Consider the following 16472-nt stretch of genomic DNA (forward strand, 5'->3'; position numbering starts at 1 on the left):
ATTCAGCAACCAGGACAAAATTATGATACATTCTTGTGTTACCAATTTTCTCTGTTTTCAAATATTTAAGTACTTATGTTCATGTTCATAGTCTTACATGGATGGAGAAAAGAGTTTTATATTTAGCTTTGTTTCTAGAACAGAGTTCAATCATGGTTTACACAAAATATGGTTTTCAATAGTCCTTTCAGACCAACCATTAAATGGTTGGTCACAAAGGACTATTTAATGACTTCTCAGATCATAATCACTTGGGCTCTTTTTATGTAACATGGCAATAAAAGTGCCACTCTGTGAATAAACCAAAATAATCCTTGTGGATAGCTAGGTTAACAAAGTTCTCCCTGTTCTTATGCCAAGTGGATAAGCCATCACTAAAATATTATAGTTCAGTCACCGATAAGACAGAATGTCTGAGATTTTAAATACAGGAAGGCCTTATAACACTTCGCTTTAGGAAAATTTTCAATTGTGATCAGCACCCATTTATACAATACTACATTTGTGGATAAAATAGTTTTAGCAACATGACACTGCTGTGAATTGACTGCTGCTGCATCTTTCTGTGTTTCACTGTGAATTATAAATTCTTTAATAATGGCAAATAAAAATCAAAGTAAAGGTACTGTTGCTTCCATCAAAAAAAGACTCCTAAACCTATTACAGTAGCTACTAAGATTAAAATGATTAAATTTAGGGACAGTAATGTACTGAATGTAATCCCCATAGCTCACTTGATATAGATGAAGCCCTTTGGTCGGAAAGACTTGGGTTTGATTCCTGCAGGGATGTGAGGAATCTTTATCTGGTCACTTTCGACAAAAGGTGAGTTAGCCTGTCTCATACGGAGGTAGGGAGTTTTTTCACCAGGAAACTCGGATGTTTCATCCCTCAGAACAGGCAAACCGGCCCCATGAACATGCATATACAGATGTAAGACACCCGGAGGCATAGGGCTAACCACCTTATCCTCGAGTTACGGTTGTGAAGTCCAAGAATAGTTGGAAGGTCATGGGCACTTAAGTGCCTGATAGGACCATGGATGGATGTATCAAATGTGAGATAGGTTAAAGAAGGGTAAACTTACTTTGCAGTACTACTGTTATAGTTAAAACCAAAGATAAAGTTTTTAATGAAACAAAAAAAAAGGATACTATGACAGTTAATATTACAGTTATCTGTAAACATGGCCGTCTTATTGCTGAAATGGAAAAACTTTAAATGGTGTAGATAGATGGCCAAATTAATTGGTCATGTTCCCTTTCATCCTTCCTTCAATAATTTTTTGTTTGCATAACTAGCATAAATAAATGCTATATTTATATTAGTCATGCACATATTATTGCTTATGATGTGCTTAAACCATTATATGCATCTTTAAGTGGATGGGGAGAGGAAGCACCAATGATTTGCTATACGACAGTGTTCTGTAACTGAACATCTTGTATGATTTGAAGCATGCCTGTAATCATTCTCTTTTAAATACACCACAAATGGAGCAGTGTGGCTTTTGCATTTACCCAGTGAAATGATTGTACTTTGTGAAGTTTTTTAAAAAGTGAAACTGGTTTTTTGCAATGAATCATGAGCTTTTAATTTAATCAGCTTTTCAATGAAATCAAACAAAAACATCTCCGTAGTTTTTTAACAAGTTCATGTCTGTCAGTTGACACACACTGATCATATCTAATTTCATTCAACATCTCATCCTCATTGCAACTTTGTAGTGTGTGGATGAGATAATGTAACCAAAGTCAACCCCATATCATTCTTGGTAGTATGAAAGCATACATCTTTGCCTGAAGTTATGACAAATAATCATCTTAATAAAAGATTTGTAAAACATTTTACTATTGATCTACCAACATTAGTTTCACATTCTGATGTACTGAGTATACACGTCAGCACCAGCTAACACAAAGCTTAATGCACCAAATTTAGAAAAATTTATCCTATGTATATGGGTAGGTTTCTTTAGACTTCAGGTATACTTCTTTCAAACTGAAGAGTACCAGATGCTTTGGCTCCTTTGATTTTACTCCACTTGGGGATTTTAGAGTAACATGATTTGGCACTCCTCATACTACACACTTTATCACTCAAATAGAATTATACCACCACCTTAATTATACCATAACCTATGTTCACTTCTTTTTTTTTTTTTTTTCCCTCTCACGACTTGGTAGTGTTCCATTTTTTTTTTTTTTTCTTGATGCAGTAGAACTTCCAAGTATTTGTTACATTAAGATTCATCTTTGATTCTTTGCAGTGGTCCAGTTTTTTTTGGGGGGCCAATTTAAAATTTTGTACTTTTCATCAAATGAACTAGCTTTAAAGAATCTCTCTTTTAATTCTCATATTAATTCAAGATAATCGACTGAGAATAAGGAGAAATTGGGTTTTCTTCATCATGATCAATTCATTAAGGACAGAGAAACTGTTTTAATTTCCTTCTGACCTTAATTGATATTTTTTGAAGTTTTTACTCTACATTTTTCTTCTTTTAGGAAAAGGTAATTTCTGTAAGCAAAAGGGAGATTCATCTGTGGCAATGTGCCCAGTTAACTGACTAGAAGATTACATTCTGGCTACTGAAAGATGCAATAGTGTTTCTTCTTCTTCTTTATCATCTTTTAATTCTACAGGTTTATTTAAGTATTCAAAATATCAAGTACATACAGCCTTACAAGTTGCAGCAGTTAATTTTTTTACACAGCATATGAGTCATGATGTATAGTATCATGCAACTGAAAAATTTTTTCCATATACCTCTTATAATGATATGTATGGATATTTACCACCTAACTTTTACTAATGTTTTAACATTATTACTTCACTCACTCTCATCTATTAATTGACATGATCTAGAATAAACAAGTTTATGACACACTTACTCAGTCTACTCAAAAATTGTTTCTTTCTGGCCTCCTGATATCACAAAAAAACTCAAACCCTTCACTTGCCATACCCCTCCTTCCCGCAGATATATGGCTTGCCTAATATTCATAAACCCAATCCCTCTCCCTACGACCCATAGTAGATACCTGATTTTCCCTGCTATAAAACATCCAAACAGTTAACAAAATCTCTTCTTCCCCCTTTGCTGGTCATACCACATCATACATAAAAAATTCTTACACTTTAAAAGCTCCATTGCAAATATAATTGTTAATGATATCGATATCCTAATGAGCTTTGATATCACCTCATTGTTCCCTTAAATGACACCTTATTGATTTAAAAAAAAAGTTTTTTTCCTTTGATATCACTGACCTCTTTTACTTTGCTAACCATTCTGGTTATTTCTCTTGGAAGAACAAATTTTTTAAATAGATAGAGGGTACCTCTATGGGGTCTCCCTTCTGCTTGCCAATTTTTTATGGAAAATTTTGAAAAATAAGCTCTTGACTCAGTGCTCTCAAACCTTCTATCTGGTTGAGATATGTTGATAATGTCTCTTCTGTTTGGTCTCATGGTACAGACACATTAGATACTTTTCTAAATCACCTCAATAGCCTTCACCTTAGAATCCAATTTACTATGGAAAAGGAAACTAATAATAGTCTGGCCTTTCTAGACACCTTGGTCACCAGCCTATCTAATGGTGACTTGTCCTTTTCAGTATATATGTCGAAACCTACTCACACAGGCAGATACATTGACAAATTTTCCCATCATCCAAGGCCATACTTATGCACAGGCATGAGGCTCTAGCTGGAGTCCTGAAAATTAAGGCCAATTTAAGGGCCTCAAACGATAAGATTTAAAATTGAAGAATTAAAAGTAAGGTAACCCTCGTATAACGCAGATGTTAGGTTCCATAGAAATGCCGTGTTATATAAATCACTTTATGCGAGACTCAGATCACATTGAAAAAGTAGGGTTATTATTATATGGGTATCTCCATGGAGTCAGAAGACTCATCGTGGGAGACCCACACTATCAAAACAATATCTATCATACCTCTTCTTGAACTCATTCACAGACGAAGCGCTCAGAACTGAGTCAGGCAATGCATTCCATTCATTCACCACTCTCCAAGCAAAAAATCTAATTCTCACACCCTTGTTAACCACACTTTTCCTTAATTTCCAGGGGTGACCTCTTGTTCTTCCATCACTATCACACAGCTGAAATATTTCCCTTGCATCAATCTTATAAAAACCTTTAAATAATTTAAATGTTTCTATCATATCTCCTCTTCTCTGCCTATCAGCCAACCTCTGTAATTCACAAGCTCTCAATCTATCAATGTAGGGAGCATTTTTTACACCACTCATCAACTTAGTCACTCTTCTCTGAGCCCTCTCCACCAATTCCTCATCTCCAAGGAATCCAGGCGACCAGACTTGAGCACAGTAATCCAAATGTGGAAGTATCAATGCCTTATAAAGAGGATATCACTCTCATCTATTAATTGACATGATCTAGAATAAACAAGTTTATGATACACTTACTCAAAGTCTACTCAAAAATTGTTTCTTTCTGGCCTCCTGATATCACAAAAAAACTCAAACTCTTCATTTGCCATACCCCCCTTCCCGCAGATATATGGCTTGCTTAATATTCATAAACCTAATCCCTCTCCCTATGACCCTTTATCTCTGGATGTTAGTGTGTTCTTCAATAACCAAGTAATCCTATGTGCTATCTTGAACACCTTAGCAATGTGTCCTCTGAACTTCAACTCCCTATCCACTAATACCCCCAAGTCCTTTGCCTCATCAATCTCTTGGAGTACCGTTCCATCAATGTGGTACACAACTGGTAATCTTTTAACCCCCAAAATGAATAACTTTACACTTTTCCGCATTGAACTGACATTCTTTGCCCATTTTGCCAGCTTATTTAAATCATCCTGCAAACTCTCAACATCGGCTTGATTTCTTATTGCGCTTCCCAACTTTGCATCATCAGCAAACAACTGAACATCTCCCTTCAAGTCATTTCCTGTATCATTTATGTACAAACTAAGCATGTTCTGAAATCGTTTTTTTTTTTTAATTATACAATGACATATCCAACAAAAAAATATTTTTATTTAATTCAGCTAATTCATGTAAGTTAAGCAAACATATAAACTATGAAACAAATACATAGTATAAACTTATAAAAATTACAAATTGTAATTTGTAATTTTTATAAGTTTATACTTCATTGCACGTAATGCATAAATGTTTTAGGCAAAATAAAATAAAGTGCATATTTTAATCTTTCATAGCACGAGGATGTGAGGATCGGTTAATAAACATTTCTTTTTTCATATAATCACTTCATGCATTACTACAAAACACTAGAATAATTCTAATCTTTGGAAACTTTGAATCCAGGAGCTGATCCACATTGAACACCTCGTCTACATTATAAATGTTTATAAACTTTGAGAGCTTTTTTTTTGTTTAATAAGATTTCAATCCAAAGTAATTTTCTTTTGAGTGCAATCTTCTATCCAAATCATTGTACACAAGCAGCACACTTTGCACTTACCATTGACCCAGCAATAAACACTTTCTTGGATTTTATGTTTATTTTGTTTGATTGTTTGAATTGTTGATTCATTCAAATTCAAAGTCCTTGCAACAACTTCTGGTTTTTCTGCATTTTTCAACTGATCCATGATTTTAATTTATTTTTTTCTTTGAGAGAAATTAATTTTCTTTTCAGTGGTGGGTTTTTCCTTTCATTGCAGTTTAGGTGAAAAAAAAATAATTTTTTCACCTAAAAAAAAGCATTACACATTAATTATGTATAGTGGCGGCTCATCGTGTGGGTGCTGCAACTTTTGAAATATACATAGACACTGTAAGTACAGTGTATACGTGTTTGGATAAAATATCAAAATTATGGTAAAAATTTTTTAATAAAATATATTCTTCTTGTTTTGTTTCATGAAAAAATATTGTTTATTATCGATAAAATTATACAGTTTAGTATAATTCAAAATTACTTAAAAATAAAATCCATTCCTTTAATTATAATTAAAGGAATGGATTTACAATTTTTGGACATTACAATTAAATACTTTAATTGTAATGTCCAAACATTTAAAGGGTCGGAGTAAGCACGATAAGCACTACGAACACTCTACTACTGGCGCAAACTGCATATAAACAACAGTGGAACTACGAGACGGACAGTGTCGCATTATGCTAATAACTCGCATCTCATATGCTTGCGCACGTGGCAATATGACACTGTGGTAAACACAGTGCTGCTAGCGTCCTTTGTCCTCCTAAGTGCTACAAGATGAATTTTTATTATTTTTTATACAAAATAAGAGAATTGTATAGTATTGTTGATGATAAAATTAAATATTACAAACAAATATAAATAAATTAATAAATATATTTATATATCGAGAAAAATTGGGGGTGCTGCAGTTCTGCAGGCCTATGCACGAGATGCCCCTGATTATGTATGTAACACAACAGAAAATAAAGTGCCCAGCTTGAGATTAACGCACTTATGATTTTTAATGCTCTTTCCTGGCACAAAACGAAGACAACTTGCAACAACAATAAACACCATATTCGGTAAACAATTGATGTACTTGCGTACTAAAGAGTATAAATTCACTGCTTATAACTACATGCACGATACGGGCAGACGCAAATTTAACGAAGATAAAATTTGATTTTTAAGTTGCATGGTGAAAAATATATGAAAAGATATAGGGTTACTACAATGTGTAGACTGTGTTTTTATCGAAATCGCGTTGTATAAGTACCACGTTGAACAAGGGTTACTACAATTTGTAGATCGTGTTATATGAGGGTCACCTGTATAAATAATTAAAACTGAACATAAAAAAAAATTATGATTGTTTTCTGTAAAATTTCCTATATCACTATAATAAATATATAGCTCAGAAAAAGGGTGTTGTTGTATCAAGTCAATATCTAAATAGATTATATTCTTTTTTTTTAAACTAGAATGCAAATATTATTTATTTTCATATATTTTTTGTGACTATGAACTGTTTGCGGTCATGCTGCAAACAGGTGACGTTCATTTTCTGTTCTTAAAAGGCGAAAAATTATTTACAAAGTTCTTTGCATCAGGATAAAATGTCAAATTTATCATTATTTATTGAAAATATTGTTGTGGATAATTTGAATTATGATAATATTATTGATACATTTGCAAAAGAGAAGTCTAGTTAAAAACATTTGTAATGTCTTTACTTAGCATAAGTTTTTTTTAATAAATATAATAAACGTTTTTTGTATATATTGATTGTTTTTATATGTCTTTATTCATTTTGTAAGTGGTGTCCTGGAGTGCTCTAGCACCTCGGGCCCCATCTGCCTCGAGAAAAGCGTATGGCCCTGCCATCATCCCCCACCCTCACCTCAACAACGTGGTGTAATGAAAACACCCATAGAGCTTATAACCTTTATTCCAACGAGACCTCTCTTGCAACAAAACTCAATCATATCCACCACACTTTTTCTATCTAATGGTTACAGTTCTCACAATATCAAAAAAAAAAAAAAAAAAAATCATTCCTTCCCTCAATCCACGACCTTCTCTTCAGAAAGATTTTAGTAATGCTATCACCATCTCTTATGTCCGAGGCACATCAGAAAAAATATCTAGAATATTAAAGAAATGCAATCTTTGTCTCACTTAAAACTAGCTATTTTTATCCACTCCACTAAAGACAAATTCCCTTTTCTCTCAGTTCCAGGTGTATATAGAATTCCTTGTTCCTGCAAGTTGGCCTACTGTGATCAGTTATCATCCACGTGGAAGAACATAAAAAATATATCTGCAGTCGTGACTATGGTCACTCTATATATTCATGGCCTTGCAGACCATGGATATATAGTTCACAGAATCAGTTGGAAAAAGATCATGATGCTCCATCACAGTAAATTTAGAAGAGACACATTTTCCAAAATATGGAAAATTGTAATACTTCGAGATCCCATTTACATCCTAGGCTGCCTAATTAGGACTCATTCTTTCTTTCTTGTTTTAGTTAGTTTTGTACTGCCTGATGATGATGTCTCTGAAACATTGGAAGCATTAAATACTTCTTTTAATCGTTGCCTAGTGATGCTTCACTCCATTAAACTTTTATCATGAATTCCTTTATGATTCTTATCAAGTGGATTTCAAATTCAGTGCACCATCAAAATCGATATGATTCAAGCTAACCAACTATTAATAATCTAATAGACTAATCTAATCTAATAGGTCAGAAAGATTATTTTTATAGTCAGCTATGGCTATGAAGCATTCTCCTATCCTGAACAAGTATAGTTGCATTAATTTGCCAAAAACTCTGGAAGAGAGAAAGACTGTTATCTTAAGATCAACTTTTACTTAACTGTAATACTTCTTTTTTACAACATTAGAAGGTGCCAAAATAGGACTCTAGATCTTTTGTCTGTTACAATATGAATTGTTACACTTATTGTCAAGTGTTAACTGAAATATGTAACATGCTCTGAAGATGCTGATTTGAAATCCAGCAAAATATAAGCCAGTTAATAAGCATCTTTTTTATAATTTAGTTTTTTTGATGTTGCAATACCATTAAAATAAGTTATAAAGGACCATTAAAACATAAATAAATATTAACTTAGATTTGCATTATTGGCAATTAAATTACAGGTTGATTAGCCACTATCAGCCTTGATGTGTTTACATGACAAGGAATACATAGATGTGAAGTGTCCAGTGAAATTGAAATAACATTTGGTACTGTTGAAACACTATGGATGTGAAGCATAAATTATTTGATATATTTTTTCCATATTGCCATTTGGGTGGCTAAAGAAATAAGTTAATGCTGTTAATTTCAGATACGTGCAGATTTTTCCTCTCTCAGATAAAATTTCTTTAAGTCAAAGTAATTTAACAATTGTTTTAAGTTGTGGTGCGGTTAACCACAGAAAGAATATTTTTTCTATACATACACATACAAGAATCTTGAGCCTGTTCAAATCAACTAAAATAAATATATTATTTGTAAAAAAAAAAAATGTGTTAGTTTTTACAAATGACAAAAATTTCTACTCCATATATATATATATATATATATAGCCAATGCAGGCTGCAACATTTAATTGCATAATGCTCATTTGCATAAAAAGTAAAATTTACAAATTATACTTATTCACATATAATACTTTTATTTAGTATGCCCACATTGAGTTTTGCATTTTCTTACACATTTTGTAATGATTAATCAAATAGTTGTTATATTTTTCCTAAAAATACATTTTTCTTTATTTTTCAATCACACAGTTACATTACATTGATGATGCATTTCCAGTTGATCATCAAAGTTACATTAACCAATGGTTTTCCAGTTTGCTGATTCTTGAAGATGTTTTCCACACACAGAGAGTTATAAATACTGTACATACAATGTAATACAGTACACTGTATTTGTGTTCACTGCATTTTTTAGTGAATGTAAAGATATCAAAAATTTATTTATTGATTTATATATATATATACTATAAATTTATTAATATATCATTACATGTGCGTTCATATGAAAAATATTCATACTTCCTTATTTGTTTAAAATTTGAGACATGAAAATTATTTGTAATTTGTGTTCCATTGTCATTGTACCGAAGATACCTTCGATACTATGATGAAAATTTTACATCAATAAAATTTTCACATAAGTTTTCTTTTCTGTCTCAAATTTTAAATAAATATCACAACTCATGTACCTATCTAAAACATTCATACTGCCAACAGGCATCTTTGGCACCATGGGAATTCTCAGCATGTGATCCTGTAAGGTCTGTCTGTATAATCACATATTTTACTCTGAAAAATTTATGTGCCATTAAGTATTACAGGCTATATTACTAATGTACTGTAGGTGTGTCCCCCACCTCTAGACACATATAATAGGTTAATAATATTTTAAACAATCATAAATGATGTATATAATTATTTACATTAGATACACAAACAAAAAATTAGAATAATTTTAGCAAACAGAAACCCATCAAGCAGCTTGGTCATCATTCTGTACCATTAAAAATTTTTTTCCATTTTGGCAATAAGATTGTAACGTGTACAGCAAACTGTAGTAAAAATCTTTATCTTTGTTTATAACAACTGTAATTGCAAAGAGTAATTTTAGCCTGCCGTCTGTCTCGGTATTCAACTCGCAATCCTCACTAAGTTTAATAATTTTAATCTTAGTATCTAACGTAATAGGTTTATGTGTCTTCTTGTTGTTGGAAGCAACAGCACTCTCACTTTGAATATCTGCCATGATTAACAACAATTAAATAAAATAATATTTATAGAAAGTTTATAATTCACAGCGAAACACCAAAACAGAGGGATGCAGTGAGCAATGATGCTATAACAGTTCACAAAAACTGTGCATCAGCTAATTCACCGGGTGTGTCTTATTACTAAAACTATCATACGAGCAAATGCATCATCATATAAATGGGCATTGGACATAATTGAAAAGCATTGTATGAGCAGATTGCTGTAAAGCAAAGCATCGTAAGGTGGGGTATTGCTGTATACCAATTCAAACACTGTGCTCTATTAAAAGAAGGTTAAAAAATGCTCCTCTGTGATACACAATAACACAGTTAAGTATCAAGAACATAACTCATAGCTTAGCACAGCAATTAAGGTATATGAAATAATTCCTTTCTTAGTTAAAAGAAGAACCATGTTCATCAACCTTGACGTGTAGAAAATCAAGAAAATTTCCAGATTATGGTAAATTCCATAATTTATGAGAATGGAATATCTTGTACTTTTAAAAACTATTTAGAAGTTTTCAAGATTGATTTTTGTGTTGTGGTAGGCGTTAAAAACATCTTTGCCATAAATTCACGTGTTTTGTGTGCATCCAACACTCTCAAACTTGGCACTTCCTTAAAGAAAAGCTTTTTCATGATGAAAATTTCTGGGCTAATGCCAGTAAAGACGTTTTAATGTTACTGTGAAGATGGATCTTAATGTCTCATGGTCTCAAAAAATCCACAGAGAAATAGATGCCTCTTTTGGCCATTATTAATCACTTTACGATGAGAGTTCAGAAGCCACTGTTTTGTCATCTCTGAATTCTGACTTAATTACCTTTAAAACATGTTTTAAAGATTATTTTTGCATTAACATGCAGTAACTCAAATTTTACGTCAAGTTGTTTGCAGAACATAATTCTTATGTCCTGAAACTTTACGTCGGGGACTTTCATAGAGTTCCTTCACATACACTTTATTCACTTTCAGTTCATTGTCTGATTAATGGTTTAAACAATACAGAAAATCAAGCTGTTGCATATCAGATTTATTTTCTATTACACATCGTTGCATAATTATTTTCATTTATTTATTTATTTTGTATGGGGTTTCCTCCCCCTGTCCCTTAGGATGAGTTGAGCCCTCCTAATGAGGGATTAAGTATGTGTTTTAGTACTGTAGATCCGTGTGTAGATTCATGGGGGCTAGTTTGCTGTTCTGAGGGACAAAAATCCAAGTTTCTGGGTGAAAAAACCCTCTACCTCTGTATGAGACCAGCTAACTTACCTTTAATCTAAAGAGACAGATAAAGGTTCCTCATGTCATGGATGGGAATCAAACCCAGGTCTTTCTGACCAGAAGGCTTTGTCTGTACCCACTGAGAGCTATGGAGGCTCATTATTTTCATTGTAATGCCTATATTATATGTCATCATCATCCCCATCTGCTTAAGGTATGTTGAGGTTACTATGAACAATCGCTTTCCAGTCCAGTCCATTAGCAGCCAAGTATTTCAATTTCTGTAGGAGTTCAGACGATTTATATTCTTGATGTTTTCTACCCATTTCCTTCTAGGTCTTCAAACAGTATCTTTACTTCTGTTTTGAGGAAACTTATTAGTAGGCATTCTGTACATGTGCGCATACTACTGTAACTGCTTTCCTTCAATTCTTGTTATTATTGAAATATGGTAGTGTAATTCTTCACTGATCTCATGATTGGCTTTCATTTCAGTCCAGTCTGTTTTAGTTACTTTTCACTAACACTTTTTATCAAAGCCTGTTGATATTTTTTCCTCCTTCTGTTGATAATCCAAGTCTCTGCACCATGGAACTATGGGGAGTACCATTAAGCTATATATCTTGATTTTAAGTTCTTCGAAGAGATGTGAATTTTTCCGTATATATATTTGTTAATTTGGTCATGGTAGACCACCCTAGATTTATTCTGTTTGATCATTTCTTCATAACTTAACCTGTCTGTGATCAACGTGCCCAAGTAGTTGAATTTTTTAACATGTTCCAGTTTATTTTCTTCCACTTCTAAGTTAACTTCCTCTCCATTTCTGCATGTTGCCATTGTTTTGATTTTGCTAAAATGTTTGTGCATTGCATAGTCCTTGTTGCTATGTATGTTTTCAGTTATATTATGTTTGCCGTAGTATCTTTAAATAATACTTAATCATTTGCATATTTAATGGTGTAAATTTGTCCATTCACAGTTATTCCCATTTTTTTCTGGAATGCATTAGCATATCCAAAATTAACTCTAGAAATTTGATCTTAATTGGATCAAGATAATTACTGTTAATTGTTATTTTGTCAAGTGATGTGTATATGTGATCTTCAAAAGTCAAGGAAATGAAATTAATATTCTAACACTTCTGACATTCAGAAAAACTAATAGCTTTCTAGAAATATGGAAAATTTGGTGGTGCTTTGGACTGTGGCAGGAGTCAGAGGAAAAATTTTTTGCCAAAGTGTCTTGGTTGTTCTCAGCATGAATAATAACATTAATGGTTATAATCAAACATAATCAGGTAATATTAAAACTCTGGTTAATAAAGCACATGCATGTTATATTACACAGAAGCTCTTTTATGACAAGAATTTCAGCATAATTAATTTCTCTAATAGACTAAGTCAGCAAGTAAGTAAGTCAGCTGGTACTATTAAAGAATACAGAGAAAAATGTAAGAAAGTGAAGCACTATGTAAAACTAGCAAACAAAGTCATGGGAAGACTTTGGTAATAACATAGAAAATAAATATGAGGAAGGTGGCAAAATATTCTGGAGGCTAATGAAAAAGCTTAGAAATGGAGAAAAGACTACTATAAAAAGATTCAGAGATGATAAAGGTTACATGAAAACTGAAGATAAAGATATTCTAGATGTCTGGAGTAATTACTTTGAAAGACTGCTAAATGAAACAAGCACTGTCAACATGATGGTAGAAAACTCCCAACAGGAATGCAATCAGGAATATACATCCATACTTGAAGTAGAAAAAGCCATCAAAAGCCTGAAATGTAGAAAAGCAGCAGGAGTAGATGATATTCGACCAGAAATGCTCAAGTATGGAAGTATAAAAGTCTTGCAATGGCTGCACTGTATGATTCGTAAGGCCTGGTGAGAGGTTTGAAAATCAGATGACTGGAGTAGAGTTCTCATGGTACCCATCTATAAAAAGGGAAAATGAATATGACAATTACAGAGGTATTTCTCTACTGAGTGTTCCTAGTAAGATTTGCGCAAATGTATTGAGAAACAGCTAAAAAACAATTGGGGAAGAGAAGCTTAGTGAAGAACTACCTGGATTCAGGCCAAATAGAGGTTATCAGATCTGATTTTCTCTTTAAGACAAATAGCTGAGAAATCATGGGAATATGACAAGGATTTGTACTTAAGTTTTGTAGATCTTGAAAAGGCATATGAAGGTGCCCATAGAAAAGCTATTGAAAACGCTACATTTATATGAAGTAAATGGAACAGGGTGATACATAGTCTCTATCTCAGCTGGGAGTGAGCAGTTACAATTGACGGAGGAACAGGAAGTTGGTTTGATGTTAAAACAGATATGCAACAAGGGTGCACAATTTTCTCCACTATTATTCATAACCAACTGTATATGGATCACATTATGAAGGAAAGTTGTATTAAATCTCATATCAAAATTGCTGATATTAATCTTATCTCTCTACTTTATACAGATGATGTTATACTTCTGAATAAATTCAGTATAATTTTGCAAGGTTCCCTGACTAAATTGAATAACTATTGTAATAAATTTGGCATGAAAATCAGCAATAAAAAGACAAAGACAATGAAAATAGGCAGAAGCATTGAAAACATTAACTGTATCCTGAATGTTGAACCTATAAGGTAAAACATTTCAGATACTTAAGCACATTTTTTAGTGAAAATAGCAAATTAAGTATGGAAATAGACAACAGTGTTAGTACAGCTGGTATTGTGAGTGGTCAGCTGAAGAAATTTATTTGGAATAAGAAAGAAAATAGTCAAAATACTAAATTAGTATATACAAGACAGTATTCAAACTAATTTTAACTTATAGAGCTGGGTTAGAAATAAAGTGCTTGATCAAAGACTGGATATCACAGATATGAAAATTCTGAGAAAGATTAGTAGAGTGAACAGATGCTATCAATGGCAGTATCATATTAAAAATGATTATATTAGAACAGAACTCGCCATTGTTAATATTTGGAAATGTGTTAGCATAGCTAACCTCAGGTGGTATGTCACTTAAACAGAATGTTAGAGGAAAAATTAACAAAACAAGTGTTCTTTGCCAGGTTGGCAAGAAAAAGACCCAGAGGAACACCAAGATCTAGGTGGATTGATAGAGTAAAAAGTGTTTTAGAAGGCAGAAATATAAGATCTGATAATGTTGGATTCTTACAGATAACAGATTAATTTGGAGGAAAATTGTTGATTGGAAGTAACCTTTTTTTTTTTTTTCATGTAGAACTATCATAATATTCTGTACATCCCTTTGAGGGTATATATTAGGAATTTGATGATTTTTTTTTTCTTAGGCATCTCCATGGAGTCAAAGACTCATCATGGGTGGTCTACACTGCACATTGTTCACACATTACTTATCATACTGAAGCACTCACAACCACCTCTGCAACCAATTTGCCATCCTCCAAACAAAATATCTAACATGTATGCTAACCACATAACAATTTTTATGTATTGAAAAAAGTCATTAGTGTCAAAAGCCCCGTTTTTTTTTTTTTTTTTTTTTTTTTTTTTTTTGCTATTCTTTGAAGCCTACACACTTCAAATCTGTCCTAATAGGGAGCATTCCACAGATCAGACTCCAGTATGCAGTAGTCCATATGTAGTGGCCTTATTGAGCTTTATAAAGAGGAATAATAGCCCTCCCTATCTCTGTTTATTAGTGTGTTCTTGTCCGTGCAGTTAGCCTAGTGGCTATGTGCTTCGTAACCATATGTCTGGGAAAGGAGTTTCCTAGGCTCAGTTCCCATCGATGATGTGGGGAGCTTAAGGTCTTTCTCAGCCATAGCCAAGTTAGCTGGTCTTGGGTATGGACAGCAGGGTCCCACCCCCCTTTATCTGGAATTTTTAGTGCTGGCAATTGCTCAATCAGGTCAATTATCACTCCTCAGATACCAATTGTCTTAGAGCCACCTTTGTTCAGTGGAACTATTTTGTCTTCTTTCCATTCCCTAGGCACCTCCCCAGTAAGTAGGCTAAATTAAAAACCCTGGTGAGAGGAGCTGCCAATTCCCTTGCATATTCCCATAATACAAAGGCTGATATTTCATCTAATCCCAGTATTTGCATTAACCACGCTACTGGCTAGGACGTATATATACATCCACGTTACCATGGATGCTAAGTGCAAATTAAAATTGTAATACCATTGATATTGCATTGAAATTTATGATGGATACAAAGCTTTTGAGGATGCGTATTTGATCTTTAATGGCCGGTAAGGTGGTTAAGGGGCTGCAATACTGTAAGCATTGCCAATTCATCTACCTCTCTTTCTACATCAATTAATGTCATATCTGGCACTACAGTATTTCCACTTGGATGCTGCAACTTTGCAAAATAATCACTCAATTCATTGCTTTTGTTTGTTTCTGTTGCCATCAGCACTTGTAAAAGTCATCCACAGTCATTCTTTTTAATCACAGGTCTCTAAGTTTTGAGAAATAGATGGCAGAGGATATAACTTTATTTTATATGATATATTATATATACCTTTATTGTATATGATAGAAATGCATACATTGCAAAAGAATCTTATAGTATAGACATAAGTGAGATTCTGCTGCTCTTGGCAAACTGGGGAGAACTTGGATCATCCCTTAAAATTAAGTATGAGTGTGGTTTAAGAAATGTGAGGTCCAGATTTTTTCTCAAGGTGCGTATAGTATGTGGAATGAGCTACCAGTTGGATGTTGTGAGCATCATCAGTGAAAATTTTTAAAAAACAATATAATAGGTATTTATCATTGTGTGACCTGATGAGTTCTTGATTCTCTGGAGGAGCCTGAATAATAATAAAAATAAAACTTTAATAATATTAATTACTACCTATCATATAATATGTGATATTATATGATATTTTTACCCTATTTTTATTAATTTTATGTATTTTTTTCATTTAATTTATACATAGTCCAGAAACCTTGCTGTAGAGATCAAACTTCAGACTTCCAATAA

The 16472-nt window shown here is 33.0% G+C and overlaps 1 protein-coding gene across 6 annotated transcripts in view; it reads left to right on the plus strand.

Annotated features, from left to right (window-relative positions):
- brm (ATP-dependent helicase brm) overlaps positions 1-16472 on the plus strand; it is a 677861-nt gene that overhangs the window by 628436 nt on the left and 32953 nt on the right. The window lies entirely within an intron of this gene.

Source organism: Typopeltis vanoorti, chromosome 20 (assembly GCF_054136105.1).
Source record: "Typopeltis vanoorti isolate ZY-2024b chromosome 20, IOZ_Tvanoo_1.0, whole genome shotgun sequence".
Lineage (NCBI taxonomy): Eukaryota > Metazoa > Arthropoda > Arachnida > Uropygi > Thelyphonidae > Typopeltis > Typopeltis vanoorti.